Here is a 15,100-nt window from a genome sequence, read left to right on the forward strand (position 1 = left end):
AAGAGGGAAAACAAAAAGAAAAGGGAAAATCAAAGGAATTTGTCCATGCCCAAGCCTGAGGCTCAGAATCCGACCAAAAATCCAACCCACAGCCTCGGTGGACTGCAAACCCAAACCTCAAATCTGTGTCCAAACCAAATAGGTTTGTAACCCTTAAGCAAACGTGGGCCATTTGTGCAGCAACAAAAATCCAACCCCAGTTAGCCCAGGCAGATGTCGCAGCGGACCCGACATGCATCTAGCCTATGAGTGCATCCTTAGGCCCAATAGCCACTCGGACCAAGACGCTCGTCCCCCAGCCCAGCAGCCTCACAACCCATGTGCTTGACTTGATAGTATATATCCTAACACATATTATGGTCGCCCTAAGAGTGGGTTACATGTTCACAAGATGACACGCCCAGTGGGACTTGAACCCACAATCGCCTAATTAGAAGTCAGACGCCTTATCCATTAGGCCATGGGCGCTATTTATTATGTGACCACTTGGATGTAAATTGAATTTTAAATACTATAAAATTTTTCTCAAGAATAATTATTTGTTAGAAGAAACAAATAAGTCAATTTCCATTGTTGTTTTCGTAATAATTCTATTGATTTCTTACGGATCTCATGGAAATTACATAATAATAAAAAAAAAAAGTTTAAAAGTATTTACCATGAAACGGAAAGGGATAATTTGATGAAATGGTACGTTTTGTAGACATATGTATTCATTAGACCTATTTACAAGTGCGTGGCCTGTTGCGAGGTTGCTTTGAAAATCGCCTTCTACGGCCCCTTTATTTCTCATGAAATTTAAAGATCATGTTGCATGGAATAGCTAGAGATCAAGAATTCACATCGTCATGGACCTTAGCTAAAGTTATAAGCTTTAAAGTTCGTTCGGAAACTTATATCTCACCAAAGTTAAAACCCAGAAACTTGTTATTTGTTGAAACGTTCTTGGCACTTTTAGCTCCCGATTCCTTCATGAGGTTTCTTCCTTATCTTTCTCTCAACCTTGGGAATTCATTTTTGAAGGAAAATTATCATGTATGCAGCAAATTTCTCGATTCTTTCTCTCAACATGATACCAATTTCTTTTTGCAGATTCTAAAGGTTATTGCGAAACTCGATAGAGAGCTCTTCCGGTGTCAACTTCTTTATGAAATATTCTTTTCTCATCCACTTCGAGTTTATATAATCCTTGGATTAAAGCTTAAAGGACCTTAGTCGAAAAATTTGGAGTTTTTTTTTTTTTCCAAAATTCATAAAAAACGAATCTCACAAGTTTTTTTCTTCGATTGTCCTTTATTTTTAGGTCTTTAGATTTTGGGTCTTCATGAAACTTCTTCATTGAGTGCCTAGAAACCGATTCGTATTGATTTGGATAGATGAATTTTCTTGTAGTCTCGGATTGAATTTTGTAACTTTTTCCATCCCACGACCATGAAAACTCAAAATGACATTTTTGCTTTTTATGCATAGGTTTTCCTTAACAAACCTTTTCCAAACACCTTTAAGTCCTTATAATTCCTTCCTAGGTATTAACCTTACTTAGGTCCCTAACTTTACTAGGGGTCTTACAAGCAAGTAATGTGACCCTATCGCAAGGGATATAGGGGAATGGACGAGGTCACTAGATGTTGAATCTAATATTTGAATCTTTGACATGATTCGTTATAAATTGTATTAGAGCTCTATGCTTATAGATTCAGTAGACTAGCCTACGATGTACACTCAGAATGTTTCCATTGTCTTGCAGCGAACGCTTCATCACTGTTAGGTATGCCTGACGAAAGAAAATAAAAGATATTATGCCTTAGGAAATATAATAAACGATATTATTTTTACTTTTTTGTGACTAACTATGCTTAGAATGTGAGCGGTACATGAGGTATTGATGATCCAAAACAGGTTTAGATTTAGCTGAATTTATATTAAAATCTTGAAGTCGTAGAATCATGAAAAGTAGTAGGCTACCGAAACTAGTATAGGCATGAAAATGATTTTGCCGAAGAAGATTAGATGTTTTATTAAGATGTTTCAAAACATAAAAAAAAATGTAGTGTCATGATTATTAATATTTTCCACACTTGTATGGATGTGGATTGCGATATGAGGGGTTCGAAATATGACATACAATTATGAAACTATGAATTGAGATTGAGTGAAGTGGGAGATTTACAATGATGAAAGTATATGAATTTTTTTCAAGCCAATCTAGACTTTTCTCAAGTAAAATACGGGTAGGAATCACTCAAAAATCTATACAAACTCTAATTTAAGTAAGAGTTAAAAGGGATTATGGAATATTTAAGACAAGAACCAAAATTTAAGGTCCTAAACCCCCAATTTTCTTGAGATTCAAGTGACTTTAAAATAACCCTATGAATGAACTCTCATATCCATGATATTTTAATAGAAGACTTAGCATGACATGATCAGGTTATGGATGAAGTTTGGAGGTCATTTGACAAGGTTAAAGAGTTGAACAAAGGATAAGTGTACAATAACCAAAATGACTTTAAAGTTACATACCACTAGTTTATGACTTATGTGACTTCTAAATGACATTAAATGAAGTTTTATTTCGTGGTTTAGAAGGATTGTGAAAAGTTTCAAGATCATTGGAATATGTTCAACTTAAACCAAGTTTTGTATTTGTAAATAGCTCAAATAGTCCTACAAGAATTCTGACATGTTTGAAGACCCTGAGGGAGTTCCAAGTGTTATGAAACTTTATGTGTGACTCACTTATGACTATAAGGGTAAGTCATAAGGGTAATCAAGGGAGATCTCATGAGGGGACTATTTGTTTGGGGTATGAACTATGTGGAAAAGGATAAACTATTTGTAAAGACCTATTATAAGGCATTAAGGTTTTTGTGGCAACGGTCAAGATGCTTAAGTAAGATTTATGCATTTAAAGAAGTGTTTAGGACTCATATGGATTAGCCTCTCATATGGATTAGCATCTCGTGTTTTCTTGGCTCATTTTTTCGGCTTCTTTTTCTTTCGATCCACTTGTTTCTTCTTTCTTTTCTTGCTACCAATGCTAATGGAGGTTTTTAGAAGATGTTGATGGTCTTTTATTAGTATCTTATACAAGCCATTTGCAACTGTTTTACCTTGATCAACAAGGCTCTGTTTCACTAAAATATCTCACTAAACGAGCTTAATAATATTTTAAAATTTGACCTAGGATAATAATATTTTAATAATATTTTTTATATTCACCCATTTCCCTTTTTCTTTTCAAGTACGAGGTGAGGTTTGGATGTGCTCGGAAGTTGAACCTTCACAGAGGGGTGTCAATCTGAGCGTTAGTGCTAGTTTGTATTCTTATCTTTAAGAGTTTTCATTTGTAGTCTTTTGGTTTTTCGCACGGGTGACACGCTTGTAAATAACTAATATAGTACTTGTTTTGTATTTCTATTGATTTGGATTTTTCGATGCTATTTTATGATTTTAAATGGGACAAAATTTTAACTTACTTTTTGCATTTTTAATTGTTTAATTTACTTTACTTATTTTATTTATTTTTATCTTTCGACTTTTGGTCGTAGTCTAATTTTTCGAAAATTCAAAATTTTTTGTCATCATAGATTGATATTAGAGTAGCCGAGTTTTAGATCCTATAAGCCATTTTTTTAGGTAGAGTGTTTTATACCTCTGTGACTCAACTCTTTGACACACGTCATTGTGACTAGATATGTTGTCTAGACCTGTATTGTGTTATAAGACTTATGAGGATGTAACTTATGAGACTGATGATTACTATTTAGGTTGCTTGATGGAACAATGCGCTAGGATATGTAGTAACCTAAGTTTGTTGTCTTCTTGGTAGATTATGGCTCCTAAGAGAATAGGGACTTACGTCAGGCCTCAACTTAGGAAAGATAGAAGAAGGGTTGAAGATGACATCACAATTTCGACACCTACAACGGAACAACATCCACCCTAGGGCGAGGCTAGAGAGTTGCTTCTTAATGTCGACAGAGCCATGTTGCAGGCACGAGTGTCTAAGAGAGGTCGAAGGAGAATCGTGACTCGAGATTCCCTTGAGATAGTTCCTTGGGCACTCGTGCCAAGGAAAATACCATTGGTGTTGCACCCACCCCTGTTTGTTGCGGAAACAGGGGTGGCACGACTAGACGTGCTCAGAAGGGAGTGAAAGAGAGTTGTGGTGATAGACCCCTGAGGAAGCTCTTCATGCACTAGTGTTGCCTTTACAGGCGACGGGAACTCTCTCTAGATATCCTGTGATCATTCATGCAGACTATGTGGAGACTCGGGCTGAAACAAGCTTGATTCTGTAGGCACTTGTGAACAATCAAAAGTCTAACATGAAGCCCCAAGTGTAATGAGAGATGACGATTGTTCAAACTATTGTTGGGTGTATAAACATGGCTGCTATTGTTGACACGAACACACAAACTCCCATAGAAGAAGAGAAGAAGTCGAATAGGAATGCTACTAGAAATGATCGTAGTTGACACGAACACACAAGCAAGAACGAGCATGGTTAGGATGATGGCGAAATTGTATGCCCAAAGTGCATCCGCAATCATGAGGGCGAGTGTTTGGCGAGAATAGGGGTGTGCTTTAGGTGTGGCAGGCAAGGCCACAAGTTGGCCGAGTATACACAAATGAAGAACCAAATGCTAACCTACCTATACAGTATAACCCGGGTGGACATAAAGCACTAGAGTAGGACAATGGGGGAGGATGATGAGCTAGAATAGTAGTAATAATGGGGGAGGATGATGAGCTAGAATAGTAGTAATAAGTACTCTCCTTTATCTTTAACCATTTAACATTTTGCTTGTTGACCTTAATGGTACATATTTATGTATGATGAAAAAAATGATTGATGAACATGTCAACTAGAATTAACAAAACTAGGGTGGGCATAAAGTACTAGAGCAGGGAAATGAGGGAGGATGATGACCTAGAATAGTAGTAATAGGTACTCTCCTTTATCTTTTAATAGTTTAATCTTACGCTGATTGACCTTAATGATATGCATTTATGTATAATATTAAAAAAAAAATGATCGATGAACATGTCCACTAGAATTAGAACTTTTAGAACCTACGTGATCCTACCATGCCCTTCATGACTGAGATGTCGTGGAATGACCCCTTAATACCCAGTAAGGGAGTGCATCATGTACAAAGGGTAGGGTAGCCCTAGGTGCACTCTAGGTGTTAGACTTATGCTAGTGGTCAGAGAACTCAAGGAGGTGTTTCGGAGGATGATAGGGATTATTACGACCTCTTTGTCCATGGAAAGACGTGAGTTAAGCAAATAACTAAGGTTATGAACCAATGGAGCAAGGGTCGGAATGACATCACAATGCAAGTGAGATAAGCAGACCTAAGGTTGACCTACCTTGGGAAATAAGCATAAAAAACTTTCGAAGGATAAATGTTTTTAAGGAGGGGAGGATATGTAATGCACGAGCTCCAATGAGAATTAATTTTCTTGATTCTTTCTTTTAAGATAGACTTCTAAACTTTTATTGAGACACATAAAAATGCTTAGAACGATCTCAATAACCTAGGATAAATATAAAATAAAAAAATAAAAAATAAAAAATGTTGGTCAAAACCAAGGAGCAAAATTATCATTTGGGGTCTGAAAAGATCCTAAACCGATCATATTCCCAAAAAAAACAGAAAAGTAAAAAGGAAAAGAAAAGGAAAAAAGGGTTATAGTTTGCTTGTTATTAGTATGATGATGTGTGTGAGTTGTTATGCGATCAAAACAATTGGTTATCTGAGCTAAGAGATATTCACCACAATCTATGAAGATCGAAAGTTGAAAGATTGTTATCAAGAATTTTGATGGATTCAATTTCAGTTATGGGAAGATGTATTTGTATCATAAAGATCATCACGAATTCTTATCTGTGGTGAAGTTGGATACCATGACCATAGAGTTGTAGAAACTCAAGGATTGACAAGCTCTAGGGTTGATGATGTTGACGCTATCTAGAAATGTGACGTTCAATATCTTCAAGAAGAAGACAACATCAGATTGGTTGAAGGCAATGTCAAATATGTATGAAAAATCGTCGGCTATGAATAAGGTATATTTAATGCGTAGATTGTTCAATCTACAAATATTTGAAGATGAATCTATTGCAAATCATATAAATGACTTCAATATGATTGTAAGTCATTTTGTTTTGTGGAAATTAACTTCGAAGATAAAATTAAAACATTGAATTTGATGTCATAGTTACCTGAATAGTAGGATACTTTTGTTATTGTGATCAGCTATTCTCGAGGATTCGAGAAACTAAAGTTTGATGAATTCGAGATGTAGTTTTCACTGAAAGTATTTACAAACGAGAAATTGGAGATTAATTAGAAAGTGCTTTCAGTGTTTATAAGAGGAGAAGAAGTAAATCGAAGGACCCAAATATACATGGTCGATAAAAATCAAATAACAGAGGAAAATATTCGAACACACCAAAAGTAACATGTTGAAATTGTAGAGAAAAGAGGCACTTTCAGACGTATTGTATGAGACTGAAGAAGGAGCAGAATCACACATCTAGAGGTGACAATATTTATATAAGTTCTGGAAAATATATAGAGGAGGCTCCAATTCAACTCGATTGAATCATGGATTTTTTTATTCAGGTATATCTTTTCATTTATCTCCAAACAAAGAACTGTTTTGAAGTTTCTAATTTGAAAATTTTGGGAAGGTGTATCTTGTTGACAATAAAGTCTTGGAGATTGAACAGATGAGGGATGTCTGTGTACAAACTTCAACAAAAGATCAACGGACATTGAAGGATGTCAGTATATCACACGTCTCAAGAAGAACCTGATCTCCATTGGTCAGTGGACAACATAGTTATGCAGTAGAGTTTGAAAATAGTCCAGGTAAGTTTGTGAAGGGTGCTATGGTGGTAGCACATCATACAAACTATAGAACTTTATACACCATTGTAGGGTGTATAAACATGGTTGCTATTGCTGAGAGTTTTTCTCTTTTAAGTCTATGACACAAGTGACTTGAAAATATGTGCATTAAGTGAATGAAGATGCTGGCTAAAGGAGTTTTAGAAGGCCTAAAATCGGTTGATATGGGTTTGTGTGAGAGATGTGTTATGGGCAAGCAGAAACTAGTTAGCTTCACAAATACTTCTAAAGAGTCGAAGGAAGTACGGTTGGAATTGGTCCATATAGATGTATGGAAACCATCTTGAGTTCCATTAGTTGGTGAATCCAAGTTTTATGTCACCTTCCTTGATAATTTTAGCAAGAAGGTATTGATTTATTTCCTGAAACAAAAATCAGATGTGTTTGCCACCTTCAAGAAGTGGAAAGCTAAAGTTGAAAATCATATTGATTGGAAGATCAAATGTTTGATGTCAAACGGTGGAGAAGAGTACAACAAATTAGAATTTAAAACAAATTTTGTATACGAGGGAATTGGACTAATGATGACAGTCCCTAGTAAGACAAAGAGAAAATGGTGTTATTGAGAGGATGAAAAGAACATTGAATGAGCTAGCAAGGTGTAGGAGAATTTATTATAGATTACCAAAGAATTATGGGTTGATGGTGGGAATATAACAACCTACTTGATCAATAGAGGGTCGTTAATACCCTTGGGGTTCGAATAGCGAGAAGAGTTATGGACACAAAATGCATTAAAGTACTCTCACTTGGGAACTTTTAGTTACACTATGTATGGAAATGTTGATCCAGAGAAGAGAGACAAACTTGATGTTAAGGTTGTGAAGTACTACTTCATAAGCTATTGTTCTGACCTATTCAAGTATAAATTTTGGGATGATAGGAATAGAAAAATGATGAGACATTGTGACATAACTTTTGATGGAAATGTCATATACAAGAAAAAAGAAGCCTAAAGATCATATACAAGGAAAAAAGAAGCCTAAAGACTACGAAGCAAGTGGGAGTTGAGATCGAGTTGCAGAAAAATTTACCAAGTAATATCGCTGCAAAATCTAAAGAAACTCGTAAGATTACTGCTAAAAAAATTTGCACCTAAGTAGGTGTTAAGAAGATCATCCACGACTATTAGAACATCTAATAGATATTCACATTCATTACACTACTTGTTGCTGACTAACTAATGAGAACCATAGTTCATTGATGAACCTTTGTAGGTGGAGGATTCAACCAAGTGGGAGTATAGATGATGAGATGAGTTCACATGAAAAGAATAGTACGTGGGTGTTGACTGAGTTATCTATAGGAAAGAGAGCTCTATCGAACAAGTAGTGTCCAGAATCAATACTGAATCAAATGGCAAAAGAAGGTTCAAGACTCGATTAGTAGTTAAAAGATATTCACAAAGAAAAGACATTGATTATATTATAATCTTTACTTCTATTGTAAAATTAACTACGGAGCGAAGAATTTACACCTTGAGTAAATGGATGTAAATGAATTTTGCTAAGTCTTCTTCCATTACTAATACAATATAATTTACACTTCCGACCTCAAAATCTAGTACATGCTGTTTACCGCTTAGTTGTAATTTCGTCAGGTCCAACTTCTTACACTCGTTACTAACTTGATTATAGCACCTCTGTGTAGTTTGTAAAAAAAAAAGAAAAAAAATTTAAAATTCGAATCTCGTTGGAAATAGCTAGATTTCTTGTGAGTCGCCAACGATCTAGTGAGGAAACCGCCCATGCTTTGATGGGGGAGGCAACAAGTTCGATGTAGATATGCTTGGTAATCCCATTTTCTTTTCCTTAAAAGTGTGCAGTTGATGGTGGGTTAGTTGTTGTTATGAGATTTTTTATTTTGCCTCCGGTTAGTCAAGTATTTGTGAAACATAGATATGTGACATACATTATGCATTGTGGATGGTAAACCTATTCTTATATCTATGTTCAGTTCAATCTACAATGTCAAAAAGTTTGATGAAACATAGGATTAACTTGTTGTTTCATTCGAACCTTAGTATACATTTCATCGAGGCCATCTTTAAGAACACTTTATGTGAATCGACTAAGTTAAACTTGGAACATATGAACAAATCTTCTAAATCAGGTCACAAAATCAAGTAAATTTACAATTTTGTGCTTCTGTATCAATCTAGACTAACTACGCGTTGTTTCCTCTTGAAAATCAAAATTAACATATTTCCTCGAAAATGGTAAGGTGTTTGAAGTTTTGGCTTAGTAGCTAGCATATATATGACTCGATCTACTTCAACTCTATTTCATCGTGCTGTTCTATACTTCAAGTGAATTCATGGCTCAGGCTCTTTGTTGAAATTGATATATCATGTTGATACTAATGTTGAAATATCTTAAATATTTAATTTACTCTTAACTCCCAATTTTCCACTCTTGGTGCATGATTTTGTGTAAAAAACCTTGGTTCTTGTCCTTCAAACACTCACTTCGGAGACCTGTTGGTCCTATGGTCAATGAACAACTCAATCCTGACTTATACCCGAAGTTTTGTACGGTCCTTGCAACATAGTCTAATACTTACATTTAGGGTTTTATGTTTTTCCTGTGATACAATCTGCATACCTATGTCAAGGACTTCATGTATTCCCTACGATACAATCTACATACCTATGTCTAGGTCTTCATGCATTCTCCGCAACATAGCCTGAGTACCTTTGCCCAGGACTTCATGTGTTCCCTACGACGTAGTCTGTGTAAAGGATTTTAAGGGGTAATTTCGTCATTTCCTCTTGGTTCATACTCCAAACATGTTCTAATACTCTAGTGAGACCTCACACAATTATCCTTGAGGTCATAAATGAGTCTCATATAAAGTTTTTTATTCTTTTTTTTATCCGTTGGAGTCGTTTACAATCTTTAGTCAACTCATAATTATTATAGGGATAGTTTGCTCATTTATCCCCTAAATTTTGGTTTAAGTCTTTGGTTGGCATCTTCTATTGATCTTGAAATTTGATAATTCTTTTAGTTATTAAATTTCATGTCATTTAGAAGTTACTTGGTTATAAACCAGTGGAACGTAACTATAGGAGTATTTTGATCATTTTAGTTATGAAACGACATTAAAATATAAAATAGGGTCAATAATACAGATCTAACAGCACTCAGCTGCAGAACTCTTGCACGCTCCTGTCATCGATCATCAATTCACGATCCACCGATCATTCATAAAAAATTATTTCTTTAGTTGAGTGGTTAAGATGTGTGCTTGTTAAGTACATGGATTTTCTTATGAGAGTTCAAATCTCTCAAGCAACAAATTTAGAGAACAAATTTTTTAGTTGAAAAACTGATTATTTATTGGTTTAAATAAAATTACTTAGAAATTTTTTAAATATTTTTTTTATTTGAGAATAATTTTATTGAAATAAAAAACAAAAAACAAAATAGTTATTTTAAATTGTAATATTAGGTTTAAATAAAATTAATTAAAAGATTATTCAAAGGAGGGAGAATAAGACATTTGAAGATAAAGAGGAATGGTTAAGGAAAAAAACAAAAAAAAGTGGAAGATTAGACCTTTTGCTTGGACTTAGCATTTCTTCTCCATGGCTTGGGTAATATTCTTCTTAAAATGCTTTCTTGAATTGTGATCATTTGCTCATACTACCATTTGGGGTAAGAATTTCTCGGTTAGATTTCTACTATATACGTGTATCATTCTACAACATAATTGATGTGCACGATACTTTTGGTCATTCAGATAGTTCATACATCGACTATAACCATAACCTTTTTAGAGTCGGGTCTTTAGAGGTCCTATAAAAGAAATGGAGGTTGTGTAGAAGTTTGGGGAAAAAAAAAATGATATACTCAAACTTCGCCGGGAATCGAGACATTATATCTGTAGAGTAACCAACCATAAACCCCCTTAAAAACCCTTCGTGCTCTCCATCACCAACATAATCTTTTCTTCATTATGCAACCCACATATGCATCCGAGAGTTATCCAAGCAAGAAAACGAGACTTCAAGACCCTAAACCCTAAACCCGATGAAGATCTCAAATTTCAGTTAAGATTTTTGGGTTTTAGGAGCAAAGGAATGTCGTTGTGTTATTGTACAAACGAGAGGTGGACAAATGACGATAGAATCGTGCGTAAACGACATCATAAAGTCGTAAAAAAAGAGGGGAGAAAGATCAAAGATTACTATGCGTTCTTGAGCGAAGGAGGCAAAGCTGCTGGACTTAAGTCGAAGCCCTAACCCACGAACCTAACCCATCACAGCCCACAAAGCTAATACCTATTCTAGACGTGCACGACCCAACTCATTTCGACCTGTTCTATTAGAGATAGATGAATGGGAAAGAAGAGATCAAGGTCTGATGTGCGAGGAATCGATGAATCGACCTGACAAAATGGTGCCACCCCCACCTCTAGCGACACCTCAGGGCGCACAAGACCCCACAACTACCCTCATGGAATCATTGCAAGCAATTATGCAAACTATAGTAAGAACGCAATCGGAAACCCATCAACATATAATAGAAATTTTAATTTACTTCTTATCTCGATTTCAAACCCATCAACATATGAAAATGTCGACATATCAATAGAAATATAAAATAATGATTGCAGGGTGTGATAGTTGTCTACACCATGTTATTGTCTAAAATCTTATGGAGATGTGTTGTAAATATTTTTTCCGAATCAAGATAACTAAAATCTTCATGTAACCGTACAAAAATAAATAAATAAATAAAATACTGTTACTTTAACCCACTTCCTACAAGTTTTATCCTCAAACACTCTCCAACTAACTTCGAGCTCCAATAGCGCNAATTTCCAATTCGTTCCAGTACTTTGAACCCTTTCCTACAATTTTTTATCCTTCTAAAGTTAGTTTTTGCATTTTTAATAGCATTTGAGACGAGTATGACACGTGTTTGCTAGNCATTTTTAATAGCATTTAAGACGAGTATGACACGTGTTTGGCTAGATTAAAGTATAATAAGCTAATTAGAGGTTTAATGGTAAACGTTATGTAAATAAATTTGCTTAATGTGTTTTAATTCGGTGTCGTAAATTCACATAGGTTGACTTGATTTCAAGGGAAGAATTTGGACTAGCTCCACAGATAAACTAACAACCCTTGTTTAACCTACTCAAGTAAGTGACTCTACTATATGCTTGGTCGGATCAATTGTATTACGTATTATGATGCATACTCGTGGCCCTTGCACATATTAGAATTATGATTGCTATGCTATTCAATGTTGTGTTATGTCGTGTTTATAAACTATACTTTAGTGTGATTATACTACGTTGTAATAATATGTTATTATGATGATAATCTATGATGTATAAACCTCCATAGACCATGCCGTGTAAGTTATGTTATGTAAGAAAAATTTGATAGAAACTATGTCTGCATCATTCGCAAACTCGTTACATTATAAATAGATGGAGGTTTGACTTGCCTCATAATTTATGTCATTATTTTAAGGCATGTGGACCTCATACATTTTTGTGTGTCATATGCATCAAAATACTTTTATGTTATGACTAGTATAAACGTGTACCGTACGACTTACGACATTTATGTTCGCCATGATATTATGTGGGTATTTTTCCTCTGTGGTGTCTGAAAGCACGTTAGCGAGTGCTAGCCCAATGAGATAGTTCTAGGGGGTACGCAAGGCCGCCTGGTGGGTCCATGTGCTCGTGGTTGGGTCGTGTGTAGGAGAGTACTATACATCCAGCCTTCCTCGGACTGGAAAGCTACCTAAGGTCATGCCATGTTGCTTTTTAAATAATAGGTCCATCATGTCACGTGTTTGTATTTCTCGACCCCAAACGTGCGGTTACTTACTAATTATTTCTTAAAATACTCAAACTATGTACTGCTCTTATTATTAAGGTAAAAGAAAGACACCCACGTATAATCGTGACGTTGCAATGAAGGCAAGGAACAAGGGGTAGAGTTAGTCACACTTATGTCTATTTAGCCNGGTTACTTACTAATTATTTCTTAAAATACTCAAACTATGTACTGCTCTTATTATTAAGGTAAAAGAAAGACACCCACGTATAATCGTGACGTTGCAATGAAGGCCAGGAACAAGGGGTAGAGTTAGTCACACTTATGTCTATTTAGCCGCCCTTAAGTTAGTTTAGGGCAATGTTTTTATTTTTCTTTATTTTATCTAGAGTTCACACTATTTATTCTTTGCATTATTATTTCAAATTTTTTATTATGAATATTTTAGCTCATGTCACTTTTTATGAAACATTTTAAATGAATGTTCTGTACTTAGCATTAGTCACGTCAGGTATGTAGTAACAACTTTATTGTAGTAATGTCATGCGAAGGTGAACATCACCTAAGGTTCGGCGAAGCCACAAAATTGGGGCGAAAAATATGAATGAGTCTTTAGTTCCCCTTAGGGCTTGTCAGGAGCATGTGAAGATCATGACGCCGCATGTTTGAAGATGTATGATCGTGACATAAAACTCTCATGAGTGTCGACAAGTGGCATCATTCACCTAAAAAATAAAATGTTGAAAGAGGTGAATATAAAAATACTCAATAAAAAAAATCTATTTCCAGGCTTTCATAGCATCTTTAACCTAATAGGTGTCGTGGGATTTTTTTCTCTGAGCTTTAGGAAGTTCGAACTTAGTGTCATGCTATCAATCTAGTCTCATGCTATCTGAACATAGGACCATAAAATCACTCTAGTATCCTATGGCCCTCAGCTACTATGTCAACCTGCATGACCCCACACCCAATTCAGGATGGATTTAATTCACACAAAAATAACGTGAACATAGGATCACTCTAGTGCTCTATGGCCGTTAAAAAACATTGGTCCTATGTTTAAGAGATGACACGCTCAGTGGGACTCGAACCCACAATCGCCTGATTAGAAGTCAGACGCCTTATCCATTAGGCCATGGGCGCTTTTCATTATGTGACCACTTGAATGTAAACTGAACGTGGAGCTCATTGATTACAACTTATATGTAGATCAGATTGGCAAAGGAATAATTGTTTGTCAGAAGAAACTATTCTCGTAAGTCAATTTCCATTGTTCTTTTCATGAGAATTCCATTAATATCGTTACAAATCTCTTGAACTAAAAAAAATTATATATATCAATATGATTTACATGTTCTAAGAAATTACATCATAAATCTGTCATCAAAAGGAGTTTAAAATGGATCATAAGTGGCCACATTTTATTTAAAAATTGTAGCAAAAGGGGAGATATATTTTTTGTATAGTATTTATGATGAAACCGAAAGGGATAGTTTGATAAAATGGTACGTTTAGCAGACATATGTATTTATAAGACATATTTACAAGTGTGTGGCTTGTTACGAGGTTGCTTTGAAAATCGCCTTCTACAGTCCCTTCATTTCGTCATGAAACTTGAAGATCATGTTGCATGAAAGAGCTAGAGATCAAGAATTCACCTCATCTGGACCTTAGCTAAAGTTATATGCTTCAAAGTTAGTTCGGAAACTTAAATCTTACTAGAGTTAAAACCTAGAAACTTGTTATTTGTCGAAACGCTCTAGGCAATTTTAGCTCCCGATTCTTTCATGAGATATCTTCCTTATCTTTCTCTCAACCTTGGGAATTCATTTTTAAAGGAAAATTCTCATGTATGCGGCAAATTTCTCGATTCTTTCTCTCGACATGATACCAATTTTTTTGCAGATTCTAAAGGTAATTGCGAAACTTGATAGAGAGCTCTTCCGGTGTCAACTTCTTTATGAAATATTCTTTTCTCATCCTCTTCAAGTTTATATAATCCTTGGATTAAAGCTTAATGGACCTTAGTCGAAAAATTTGGAGTTTTTTCCTAAACAAATCTCATAAATTTTTTCTTTGATTGTCCTTTATTTTTAGGTCTTTAGATTTTGGGACTTCATGAAACTTCTTCATTGAGTGCCTAGAAATTGATTCATATTGGTTTTGAATAGATGAATTTACTTGTAGTCTCAGCTCAATCATGCTTAGAGTATAAATGAAAGGAGTGTTACAAAGTGTGGCTTCGGGAAACATGAGTATAGAAATTCTTAAACGGAGATCTTTCATATCTTTCGAGATCAAAGTGACGGTGATGAAAATGAAATTACGTAGAATGAGAAGAAGAAAGATCATGCTTTAGCCTAGTATGTAG

At 35.2% G+C, this 15,100-nt stretch overlaps 2 non-coding genes across 2 annotated transcripts; both read right to left on the reverse strand.

Annotated features, from left to right (window-relative positions):
- Positions 1-395: 395 nt before the first annotated feature.
- TRNAR-UCU lies at positions 396-468 on the reverse strand. The gene has a single exon. It is a non-coding gene; the product is annotated as a tRNA-Arg (tRNA).
- A 13,331-nt stretch (positions 469-13,799) lies between these two features.
- On the reverse strand, positions 13,800-13,872 carry TRNAR-UCU. The gene has a single exon. It is a non-coding gene; the product is annotated as a tRNA-Arg (tRNA).
- Positions 13,873-15,100: the final 1,228 nt, after the last annotated feature.

The sequence above is a fragment of the Cucurbita pepo genome, chromosome LG06, assembly GCF_002806865.2.
Source record: "Cucurbita pepo subsp. pepo cultivar mu-cu-16 chromosome LG06, ASM280686v2, whole genome shotgun sequence".
Classification (NCBI taxonomy): domain Eukaryota; kingdom Viridiplantae; phylum Streptophyta; class Magnoliopsida; order Cucurbitales; family Cucurbitaceae; genus Cucurbita; species Cucurbita pepo.